Raw genomic sequence first — 12,783 nt, 5'->3', positions numbered from 1 at the left:
TACTAATCAGGGAAAGGTGGCTTCTTAGATGTACAAAAAAACAGCCTCCCTTCTCCGTAGGACACTGAAATCAATTCAGAGGAAAAATATGTGACTTCCATTTAAATAAAATTTGGCCTGACTCTGACACATTCTGAATCAATCATTTGCTGTCCAAATAGTCCTATGAAGTAGAAAAAAGCCTCCATGTAGGAAGGAACATTTGATGGTGATCACGAAGGATCAGCTTCTCTGAGTCCACATCCTTCATCAGATAAACATGATATTAATGCCTACCTTGTTGCTATTTGTTGCATCTTGAATGTTCTACAAGGTCCATGTGCTAAAGTTTGGTTCCCAGGGTGGTGCTTTTGGGGAAGTGATGGAATCTTTGATAGGTGTGGCCAGTGGGATGTCCTTAGGTCATGGGGCTTGCCCAGGAAGGGGACTGTGGGACCGCAGCCGGTTCTTCCTTCTTTTCTTGCTTCCTAGATGGTGATATAAGAGGCTCTACTCCACTATCCACCCTGGCCACAGTGTGCCACCGGCCTTAGGCCAAAGCAACAGGGCCAACCAGTCAAAACTGAGCCAAACTAAAACTTCTCTCTTTATATGTTGGTTGTTTCAGGCATTTTTTCATTGTGAGGGAAAACTGATTAACACAGAAACATGTGGAAACTAAATATGCTAAGATGAAATCTAGCATATCATACAGATGCAAAACTCATCTTTTACATTATAAAACTGCTCTGATTATAACGATTAATATCCAGTGTTTTACACTAATGGTTCCCCAAATAGAGAGCTTACCTACTCCTAGAGAATTCCCTGCACAATTCTGAGAAAACTTAATTCTTTGCAAATGTCACAACTGCTCTTAAAGTGCCTCATGCTCCTTCCTGCTATGTCTGTTATACCCCCAGGTAAGCCAAGAAGATTTCCTGTCGCTTTCACAATTTCATGCAAATATTGAAACCTGTGGTTGAAGTGACATGAAAGCCCTTCTGTCCTGTTCTACTCCATAATCGAGAAGATTTGGTTTTTCTTTGAAATTATGACATCTTATTTCTACTCCCTCCTCTCCAAAATTCCATCACTGCACTAAAAGCAATCTCTCAAATCATTTACAAGTTTAGGCTCACAGTCTCAGTGCCTTTACTTGTTTGTTTCCATGTTTTGTTTTGTTTTTCTTTTTTGCTGGGGGGTGGGGGTGGGACTACTGGGGATTGAATTCAGAGGCACTCAACCACTGAGTTGCATCCCCAGCTCTATTCTGTATTTTATTTAGAGACAGGGTCTCACTGAGTTGCTTAGGCCCTTGCTTTTGCTGAGGCTGGTTTTGAACTCGAGATCCTCCTACCTAAGCCTCCTGAGCTGCTGGGGTTTCAGACATGAGCCACCATGTCTGGCTGTTTCCATGTTTTTTATTACCACATTCATAATCTACTGTTCCTTAAGTCCCAACCTTTCTGTGTTAAGTAGATTAATCCCCCTCAAATATGTGCACATGCTAATCTCCAGAACCTGTCCATATATTAAATTACTTGCCAAAAGAGGCTTCACATAATTTATAATTATGAGATGCAAAGATTGCTTTATATGTTAAGAGTAGTTCCAAAATAGTTCCTTATCTGAGTAAATCAAGGTGTCAAGGTCAGAGAAGGGGAGGAGATGCTGGGGGCAGGGCTTGGAGAGAGGGAGGGATTCAAAGCCGATCTACTACTGTCTTGGAAGATAGATGAAAGGACCAGGAATCAGGCATGCAAGTAACCTCTAGACACTGGAACAGGAAAGAAAATGGATTTTCCTCTAAGGATTCCAAAGTAGTACAGTTCTGCTAATATATCTTACATATTTGACCTCCAGAACTGTACAATCTGGTTGTTTTAGGCACCAAGTTTAGGATTTTTAAAGATCAGGGGGGGAAAAAAGTTTATAAGCACTTAAAGTCAGTTCTTGCTCCCATGCAGAAAATCCTTCCTGCCGTGCTCTGTAAATGGAATTGAAGGATCATGTGGTACTTGTGTTTTTAATTTTTTGAGGAACTTCCATACTATTTTCCAAAATGGCTTTCCTGGTTTCCATTTTCACCTTTTCTCCAAATCTTTAAAACCATTTGCCCTCTGTCTTTGATCTAGCCATCCTAAGAAATTGCTGAGGTTTAAATATGTCCCACAAAAGGCCAGGGTTGGGAAGGCACACCCAGTGCAGCAGTGTGGGAGGCAGGAACTGATGGGAGTGGCTTAGGTATGGGGCACATCCCTGCCCTGCGGGTGGATTAATGCCTGCTATAAAGGGACTTGGACTCCGAATTCCATCTCTCCCTCTCTCCCTCCCTTTCTCACCTCTCACCTTCTGCCATGGGCTAGCACAACAAGAACACCTTACCAATCACTGGTACCATGGTATTCTGTACTTTCCAACCTCCAGAACTGTAGAAGTAAATGTCTTTTCTTTGCCTAACCTGTGGCACTCTGTTAGAGTAATACAAATAGACTGAGACACACCTATAAGATGACATCTCATTACAGTTTTGATTTGTATTTTCCTGATGATTTGTGATACTGAACATTTTTTCATATACCTGTTGGCCATTTCTATGCATTAGTCTAAGACATGTCCATTTATGTCCTTGACTCTTTTTTAAAAAAAATTTAGTTATTCTTTGTGGGTTTTGAATTGTATAAATCCTTTATATATTTTGGATTAGATATATGGTTTGCAACCCTTTCCATACTCTTTTCCTTACCAACATTTATGGATCCTTCAGGTTTCAGTTTAGATAAAACAGCTAGTGAGTGGCCCCGGTTGACTCTCCAGGACTCAGTTATTCTCTCTCTGTATGTTCTCACAGTACCCTGAACAGCATGGTTTCTAAAATATTTAACATAGCTTCTTTTGTTAAGTATCAATTAGCTGACAAATACATAAATTTAAAGTCAAGCCTTCCAGGGTTCCTATATTCCTTGGGTTTAGAGGGTATGCATGGTGAAAATATGTAGTGAGCTTCTAATATTCAACACCAAAAATCTTGTTCATCCTATCATATTGCATTCTTCAGTGGTTCTTTCTTTTTGTTGCTGTTGTTGTTGTTGTTGTTATCATTATTATTTTGGAGTGGGGGAGATGTGTTTAAAAACAAAATACCCTCCCAACCCAGAAAACTTTCCACAATAGAAGAAAGGGAAAATGATTTTGTTGTTGAATAATCATTGTACCAGAATAGGACATGCATCTCATGCAATCAGCTAAAAGATTGCAAGGAAAGAAAGAACTCTTATTCTTTGGTATAGCCAAGGAGATAAGAATCAATTACATGCCTGTTCTCACATAAGCAAAACCAGTAGTCCAGAATGGACCCTTGATGGTGCAATTTGTCACAAGTTCATATTAGATACTTCTGGTGGTGGAGGGGTGGTTTATCTAACTGGTTGATTCAAAGGAAATGTAAACTTCTCACAACTTCATAACAGGGGACACTTTTGTAAACTGGAGCTAGGCAGCTCCCTCTGGATTTAGACAACACCTGTCCCAAGGGAACTGGGATGAATTACATTTCAAAGAGATGATTCCCAGAGCCCTAACACAGACATTCCTGGGTTCACACATGACAAAAAGGCTTAGTTACCCTTTGAAAAGATTCATGTGCAAACAGGCACAGAGAAAAAACTTACACATTTTCCAAATAAAAACTCTTTAAAAAGGTAAGGAGGAGGAATTCTCTTATTTTTATAGAACAGGAAGAATCAGAGGGCAAGTCTATTTCTCCTCCTATAAAGCAAGTGTGTTAATTTAATAAGTTAATATGTGCATCACTCAAGTCAGTGTCTGACTCTGAGTGTGTGCTATACTAGAGAGCGTTGGCAGTCCCTCCTGGTCTGCACTGGGTTTCTCTATCTTGCCTTTATCCTCTACCTTATTTACTTATTCAGTGGTCATCATTTTAATCATTTTCCTCTCAGCTTCACTTTATTGCTCTGATTGTTTTTATCTGGCTGCATTCAACGGTGCCGATGAGGATCCAGAGGAAACAAAGCTGGATTTGACAAGGATCAAACATTTGCTTATGAGAGTCTAATCAAGGAGGAGGGGGCAAGGGTGTTGAATGCGTTCTTAAAACCACGTGATTCTGAAGAAGGCTGCAGTGTAAGCTCTGAATACATAGTGAAGTGAGGACAGGCAAAGGTGGGGGATCAGTGGAATTGATGGACATACACATGGGGTCGAGTCATTGTTCCCGTCCTGCTAGAAGAGTGAGAGAACTGGATCAGGGGAGCTTGGATGTGGGTGACATAAGCGAGATAGTTACCAGTGATAACAAGACCTGAAGTGTGAGCATTTGCAGGGTCACTCAAGTAGGGTGGAGAACAATTCCATGGCGGGACATGTCAACAGAGAAAAAGCAGAAGCATCGGGGCAATTGTTGATGGAGCTACCAAAATTACTGTGATTATTAACAAAAATGGTGCCAGAGTAGGCAGGGGCCTAAATCCTCAAGGAATTGGAAATATGCCACCAGTTACAAAATAATGATGCCACTTGGAACCCATATATGACTGGGCCAAGAAAGCTAGTGAAGGAAGTAATGTATAAATTCAGTCTTTTTTGGCTGGGAGAGGAAAAATGTTCTTGAATTAATAATAGTAACAAAGAAATCACCTGTCTCTGCTACAGTGTGGTCTCAGAGGTGATCTGGGGGTGGCTCTTCCTTTTATTTATTTACCATTTGTTAGAGCATATTAATTATAGCCTGCAGTGGGTTTCATTGTATCATATCTGTATGTCCACGTAACTTAATTGATCACCCCCACTGTCCACATGGACTGGAGTTGTGTGGTTATTGATGATGCATCCCATGGCACTCCAGGGGATAGTTTGGAGAACTGGCCAGGGATAGGAGATGGATTTGATGGAGGGATGTACATCTATGTGTAGATAAAATGGTTGAATGGGTAAGTGAACCAACACAGAAGTAAACCAAATCTCTCTTAAAGTTCCTTTAAGAGTAAGCACTGAGTTCACAAAGGTGACTTGCTAAAGTGACAGATTAGAGAGCTAGAGGCACTTTTATTCTATCCTCTCTCCGGTGTAGCATCTTGACTCAGGATTTAACTGTTTCACCTGGGGCCAGAAAGAAGCTTTCTCCCAATTAAATGCCACGTGCCAGCTTGAAGTGGAATCCTCCTTCCATAGCTGAATGCAATCCTCACTCCCACTATCACCATAATGAGAGCCCCCTCCCTGGCCTTTTGCCTTTAAGCTTGGATTTAGAATCTCAATTGCTTTGGATAAAATTTAATGTGGCACAAAATATCACAGAAGAAAAATGACACTATAAAACGCACCTTTTGGTGGTGAGTCATTTTAGTGCAGGGCAGTATTTCCTTGGATACAGGTCATTAATGTCCTACTGCACCCAAGCTGTTGTTCTGCTGATCATTGCCCTGTAGGAAGACGTGGGCATGTTGTGCACAGATTTTTGAGATGTTTCCAGAGGGGGTTGTCTTAAAGCCTTAAACACATTTAGCAAACACCCTTGGGTATGCTCGAGGTCCTGTGCTGAGTTCTGGGGCAGATTTAAGATAAATGAGAGAGGATTCCATCTTGTAGTCTAGCTGTGCAAATAGACCGCTCTAAGGATGATAATGGTGGCAACAGTAAGAATAATAAAGTAAATCTTGCCAGCTACCTTTCATTGAATGCTTTCTATATGGAAGAATCTGTGCTAAGCAGGTTGGTCTTCTATCTTAGTCCTGCACTATTGGTTTGTAATAGTTCTCAAGGTGCTCCAGGCATACAGGCACCTATTTTTGGAAGGGGCCTGAATGATCCCTTCACATCTCATCTCTTTACTTATGGTAATGAATAATCTAGTTATGGGAGGGAATGCTTTGGTAAGAAACCCTGTGGCTGGTCAGAGGTATAACTCTGATAGAAGTACAAGAAGTCTTAGATCCATAGGGTGTGTATGAGTATGTGTCTTGGCTGACTGTGGAGATCCTACATCACCTGTGACTATGGAGACAATAGGAAGTACTACCAGTCTGCCTCCATGGCTGCAGAGTAGAGGGTCGATGGTGCAAGAGGAGGCACTTGAAGAAATGTTTTAAAAGGATAAGACATATTTATAGCTATTAAATTCTTCAATTGCATCTAATAGAGAACTTTTTTCAATGGGTTTTTAAACATTTAGTGATATAATACACACTTTAAATAATAGAAAGATAATTGCATTAAATGTTTTGACTAATGACTGCATGAAAAAATTGAAAGGGCATATATTAGTTATTTACTGGTTTACTGGTGCACTAAATGCTACCACAACACTCAGCAGCTTCAAGCAGCACACAGTCATCCCCTCAGTGTCTGTGGGATAAGAAGTCAGGCCTGGCTAACTGGACATCTATTCATCATCCCTCCCAGTTCTACAGCACAAGTATGGTACAGGGCCAGTGTCTTACCTGAGTACTGGACTGGGCGACTTTTCCTGATTCGATGTGACAGTCCTAGGAACCAGTTCCTTCAAGTGGTTGGACAGAAGGTCTCAGTTCCTGGCTGGCCATGAACTCAGAGCCACCCTCCTTTCCTCCCATGCAGACCTCTTGGCAGTTCATAGCACTACAGAGTGGTCCATCCCCTGAAATTTAATTACAAAATTTTCCATAGCACTTATCACAATTTAATATGTGACCATATTTACATATATAAAATGTTTATTGTATTTCTCCTTCAATAGGATATAAGCTGCAAAAAGATAGGGATTTGTGTCTGTTTTGTTTACTAATATATCCCAAATGCCTTCCTAGCAGGTATTTAATAAAAACACAGTAAATTACACTTGTAAAATATTAGAAGGAACTGTGTGCTAAATTACAATTACTGTATACCTCTCACTGATTAATTAAAATTTTAAATTGTTTTCAAATTTGTTTAAACTTTGTAAAGCCCAACATAATTATCATTACTTTTATATAGTAACATGACATGTTAGAAAAAAGAAAATCAAAATAAATTAGAGGGTTATTGTTTTCCTTGCGAATGTGTCTGGAGTTATAAATGTCCACCTTAACAAGAACAGAGTTTTGAGTTCATTAACACTTCCAATTTTAGCTTGTCAGAAAGAGCTGCAGATATCATAGTCTAAAAGAAAGAAAGAAAACAAAACGAAACTCTGAAATGTGGCCATTGTGGGACTCATGATGACAGATTTGCAAATGTGAACTTCAGGCTGAAAAAGAACGGAGTCAGGAGACGAAGTTTCAGTCATGGGAAGTCAATGTCCGGATATTCTCAAAGCTCACCAAAGATCATATGAAGCAGTTTCCAAAACAGGTTCTTCTGTACAGACGTATTCAGTTTTTATTAACAGCCTGCCATTGACAGTTGTTTGTTCTAAGTGTAGATGGGTAAGGTCCCTGGAGAAGTGAGGGACACAGACAACCTAAGTAACCCTGGCCTTGAAGAAGGTCTTCATGTGAGATAAGAGACCCCCAGGCAGTTCCTCTGGGCCACTCTCAGAACTGACAGGAGGGACAGGAAGGGAAAGACAGGTTCCCTCCTACTACTAGGTCAGTGCAAACAGACCCTCAGGCACTGCCTTGCTGTCCTGTGCCCTGGTCTAGCCAGGTTGATGGGGGCCTCTTTTTGACCTACAAAAGCGTTGTTCTTATTAAGATCTGCAAAAGCTTACAAAATGTTATTTGGGAGCGTCCCTGAGAGGTAGGGCAGAGGAGTTTGCAGCGTAGAGAAACTTGCTTCATGCAACTATTAAAAGTGGGTACAGGCACAATCATCTTCTTAAACATCAGGGGGCTGCATGAACAGGGCCTAGCTGAGCCAGAACCACAGAATGGGTTCTGAGTAGCAGAAGGACCCACTTTTCCCTGGAAACATCTACCAGAGCTGAGATGCAGGAAGTGAGAAACAAAGTGTCCAGGCTTCCTCCAGTAGAGGCAGCCGCTTAGGACAGGAGAGGGAGCAGGTTAGAGGTGTGACAGTGCTCACTGCCTGAGGAGGTGCCTGTCATCTGATATTCCCTTAGGCCCCCCAGCCCAGGGTGGGGATCTGGTGATTGTACTGGTTGAAAAGGCCTAGAGGGAGATGCATCAGTCAGCAGGAGGGACAGCCAGAGATACACAGAGTTTCAGCAAAACTGAAAACCAGCTTCTACCAACTCTGTCCCTGATTTGCTGGAGGTAGCCCATCTTCCACTCCTTCTGGCTAACTCTGGATCTGTCAGGGGCATGCGTGGTTTCGTCATCTCACAGCCCTGAGTACAGTCTGCTGCATTCCCACCTACAGTGAGGTAGTAGGAGTTGAGAGCAAAGTGACCACGGCACTCAGAGTGACCAAGAGATCTTTATTGTGGTAGTGTCTGATTAACAGAGAAGGAAGAGAGAAACCAAGAGAGAGAGAGAGAGCGGGGAAACAGAGAGGGAGGGAGAGTGGGGGGGGGCAAAGCGAGAGAGACAGAGGGGGAGAAGCATAAGAGAGAGAAAGAGAAGAAAGAAAGAGAGTGAGAGGGATAGTGAGAGTGAGAGAGAGAGAAAAGAGAGTGAGAGAGAAAGAAGAAAGAGTGAGAGAGAGAAAAGAGAGAGGGAGGGTGCAGGAGAGAGTTTTTATAGCCAAAATCTAATGGGGTCTCTGGGTCTGCAAGCTGCCTTGTGGGCGTACAGTGATTGGATCATACAGTGGTTGCTAAGGGTGTCATCTTCTGCCTTCAGGCAGAAGGGGCAGGGGTCAGATGTGGGTTTCCGTTGCACCAGCCAGGTGGGGGTCAAGTGTTCAGCCTTGGGTGGGGTTGAGTGTTCAGCCTTGAGTGGGGTTGAGTGTTCAGCCTTGAGTGGGGTTTGAGTGTTCAGACTTGAGGCAAACAAGCGATAAGGAGCCAGATAGGTGAGGGTCAAGTGTCCAGGCTACCCTGCAGCTCACATTCATTCAGCCTGCTCTGCAACTTACAGCAGTGTAGGGTGTGGGAGTTCAAGCTGCCTCTGTCAAACGATAAACATACTCTGTGCATACTATATGCACGTGTGTGTTCAAATCATTAGAGTCAGAACAAAATTGATTCCTTTGTTCATTATAAATTTTCAAAAATTTAGATACTGTGCAAATATATTCTAGATTCTGCCCTGCTAAGGATCCAGAGATGTATTAGCATGGCTAGAGTGTCCAGAAAGCTCTCCTCAGTGATAAAATACACCTAAGGAATTAGAAACCATCACATTAAGTACCACTAAGGAAGTGTAGGAGGAAGGGCCACTTATTCTACCTGAGCATTAGAGAAGAGCACGAAGATTAAATTCACAGTGAGGATAAGTTTGAACTGGGTCTGAAAAGTGGAGCAGAGTTGGAAGATGAGAAAAGAAGAGGAGAACTCCAGGACTAGTGACTGGCATTGTGCAGTGTTGGAGGTGTTTCACTGACGATTACCCATACCCAGCTCTTCTCCCACTGCGATCCAAGGAGGATGAGTTGTAACTAAAGGGCACATGAATGAGAACCTCTGATGGAATTTGTAATCCTATGCACACAGGGCCTAAAACGAATCATGATTAATATTAATAAGCTTTCTTTTCTTAATAGTTTTGCTATTTAAGATCAAGGCATTGCCATAAAATATGATTAATATTTGAGAAGAGTGCATTTAGTAAAATACTAATAAATTGCATATTTGAAATGGCAACATTAATAAACCGTATCATCATTACTATCTTACCTTCATCCTGCATTAGTTTGGGGGAGACACATTGATCATGTCCCACGATGCTTCATTCTGGAATTGCTCAGCTTGTCCTCAGCACAAGTTTTCATCTTATTTCCGGCCCTACTTCAGTCGTTGGAGCTGATCACAGTGTGTCCTCTTTTGTCCTTCTGTACACGCTGCCCTCTCTTCCTACATCCCATTCTCCCTGTCCTTCTCCTCCCTTGTTTCAAGTCCATGGTAAACTTAAAACTTAGTTTAAAAGCCATCTCACTGACCCTCATCCTTCCCTTAACCAGTGTCCTCCTGAGCACACTCCTAGTAGAACCTGTGCCAGATCTGCTGGGAATGGGGAGATTCCCTTGTTTCCCCTCACACCTGCAGGGCCCATGGCTCAGGGACCATGTCTCCATGGACACAGTGGTGGATGCTGATCTCTGCAGATGCTCAAACTCAGCTGACCAGAGATGTCCCCAAGCCTTTCTAACTGATGTTTGATTAAAGTATCTGTTTTTTCCTTATACAATCTTGCTTCCTGGAAGATGAAGAGAAGTAAAATGATTCCTCAAAAGAAGCAGAGTGTGGATTCGAGATAGCTTCAAAACCCTGGATGCAGTTTTCTTTGAAGACACTCTCATTTCTGCTCTTCTTTAATCTGAACAATGTATGTAATATTTTCAAAAATGCCACATTTCGTTTTAATTGTTTATTTCTCTCACTGGTAGATGTTAGGGTAGCTGAAATCAATGCTCATTTATCCCAGTACTCCAATATCCACAGGGCTTCTGACGTGTTAGATGCTCAACGAATGCTGGTCAAATTAGAGAATAGAGAGCAATTTTATTTTATAAGGAGATAGTTGTACAAAGCAACATTCTTCCCATGGATAGGTTTTCAGCACATTTGGAGAGTGATTCCTTTTTTCTTTATTTTTAAAATAGTTTTCCAGTTTTTGCTGTACTGCTCTATCTGGAATCTCTGCATGTGTGTGCATTTGTGTGCACGCACACACACAACACACACACACACACACAACCTTCTTCACAATGTGTCCTCTGTCTCTGATACTTCCCTTTTGGTGCTTTGGGCAAACCTTCCTCCAAGCTCTGTTCAAATATCAAAAAACTTTGTCAAGCATTTCAGGATTCAACTCCCTTTAGAACACACTAGATATTCCTTTATTGAACTTGTGGATGCATTTGGTACTTTGTTTATCTCACTCTACAGGAATTTTTTATTTACATATTCACCCTTTGTGTTCACAGCATTTGAGCTCTTAAAGGGAAGCATATTGTATTAAATTACAAAATAGTTGATAGACAAATAGTAAATGATCAATTAGCGTTTGAAAACAGATCAGTTTATAAAGAGTTTTTGCCCAAGACATTTCATTTAACTACATGGGAAAACCTGAGGGCAGTACATATTATTCTATTAGCTTTATAGATTATAAATATGCTTTCTATAATGTAGTTATTGTACACGATGACAGGGAATTTCTCTATTGCACTCGTGTGCCCTCAGTACTTAAGACAGTGCCTGGCAAGAAGAGGCATCAGAGCAGACTTCCATATACAAACACACCATAGCTACTTTCAGGGATGAACCCTTTGTGTAAAACTATATCAACTCACTCCAGATGCTTCGGGTCACCACACAATTAATGCCATCACTTTCACTAGCCAGATTTGAAATTAGAAACTACTTAAGAGTAAGGACACTGCCTATTTCACTCTGCATTCCCCCATGATCCCTGCACACACCTACCATGTGAGCATTTTCCATGAGTCAATCATTAGGTTTGTAGCTTTCATAGTGTGAAATGTGATCATCATAGCCATTTTCTAAAATGTGTATTAATTAGATCCTCATAATATATAGAAGATGATGAAGGCTTAGAGATTGAGGGAACTTGGTATATTTTAGGGCATCATTCTTTATAATTTTTCAATTGAAGGTAAATAAATTTAATTGCATATTATTACATAGAAAGTCCCAAACTTACATTGTACTGCAACAATATCAGAACAAAGAAACATACAGAAATGGTTGAGCAAGTTCTGTGTTCAATTGAGCAACCCTTTTGTGAAAATCTCACAAAATGATGACTTTCTTAATGAGCTCTGCCAATTTCTGCCAATGCTTTTTGGAGATGAGTTAAAATGGCTATTTAAATACCAATTGTTTAGATATGGAAAAACAAACAAGAGGAAAAAGGCAAGTGTCCAGTTTCACTTACCATAACAGACAGCACCCACTAATCAAAGTGAGAGAGGAACAACTGCCCTGGTCAAACACGGCTCCAGTGGGAATGGGAACGAGAGCGCTGAGCCCTCAAGGACAATTCCCTCTGCTCAAAGGGCCTGTGAAGGGCTTACTGTGGTGCTGTGGCTGTACTAGGTTGTTAATAAGCTTAACTTTGAGCTCCATTTTGTGAGTGAAGTCGGAGGGACAATGGAACATGTGTATGAGCAGGAACTAAGCTTTATCTTCATGGTCCTGCCCATGAAGCCCCTTAGCATCATGTTCAGTGGCACCAACCTTCAGAGTGCAGCAAGACTCAGGGCAAGACTAAGGCAAGAGTCCTACTTCTGGGCTCAGTGATGTGATGACAAGCCAGAAGCCATGCTTTCCATTCAAACCCAAGCCTTAAGGGATTAGAAGGCAGCAGAGCACCAGAACACTAAATGACCATGAACCTGGACCACTTCCTTTCTTCCCCGGCCACTTCCTTGTATTAGCCAACCACTAAGCTGACGTGAGGATTCCTGAGGAAGGAAAGCACCACCTTCTCTCCCCATCTTCCCTCCTCATCACTAAGCTACAATGTTGAGAATTTTGGCAGAATGTATGCAGGTGAAGTCGAATAAAAGCTGTCGGGTTTGTTTTGTGCTGTGTTACAGCATTCTTAAGAGAATGAATGACAGGGTATGTGCAAGTCAGGAAATATAGATTGTGCAATTTTACAAATTACACATATAAATTAATGCTCTTACAGTTGCATTAAGCATGATATTCACACAATATAAAAATAATAATTCTATTGTAATAATTCAATGTTACACTTTTTCTTTACTTATAATGGTATTAAGGATCAAGTA

The sequence above is a fragment of the Marmota monax genome, unplaced genomic scaffold, assembly GCF_021218885.2.
Source record: "Marmota monax isolate L192 unplaced genomic scaffold, Marmota_monax_Labrador192_F-V1.1 WCK01_AAM20220418_F8-fsc00073, whole genome shotgun sequence".
Classification (NCBI taxonomy): Eukaryota; Metazoa; Chordata; class Mammalia; order Rodentia; family Sciuridae; genus Marmota; species Marmota monax.
Note: the sequence above shows the minus strand (reverse complement) of the source record.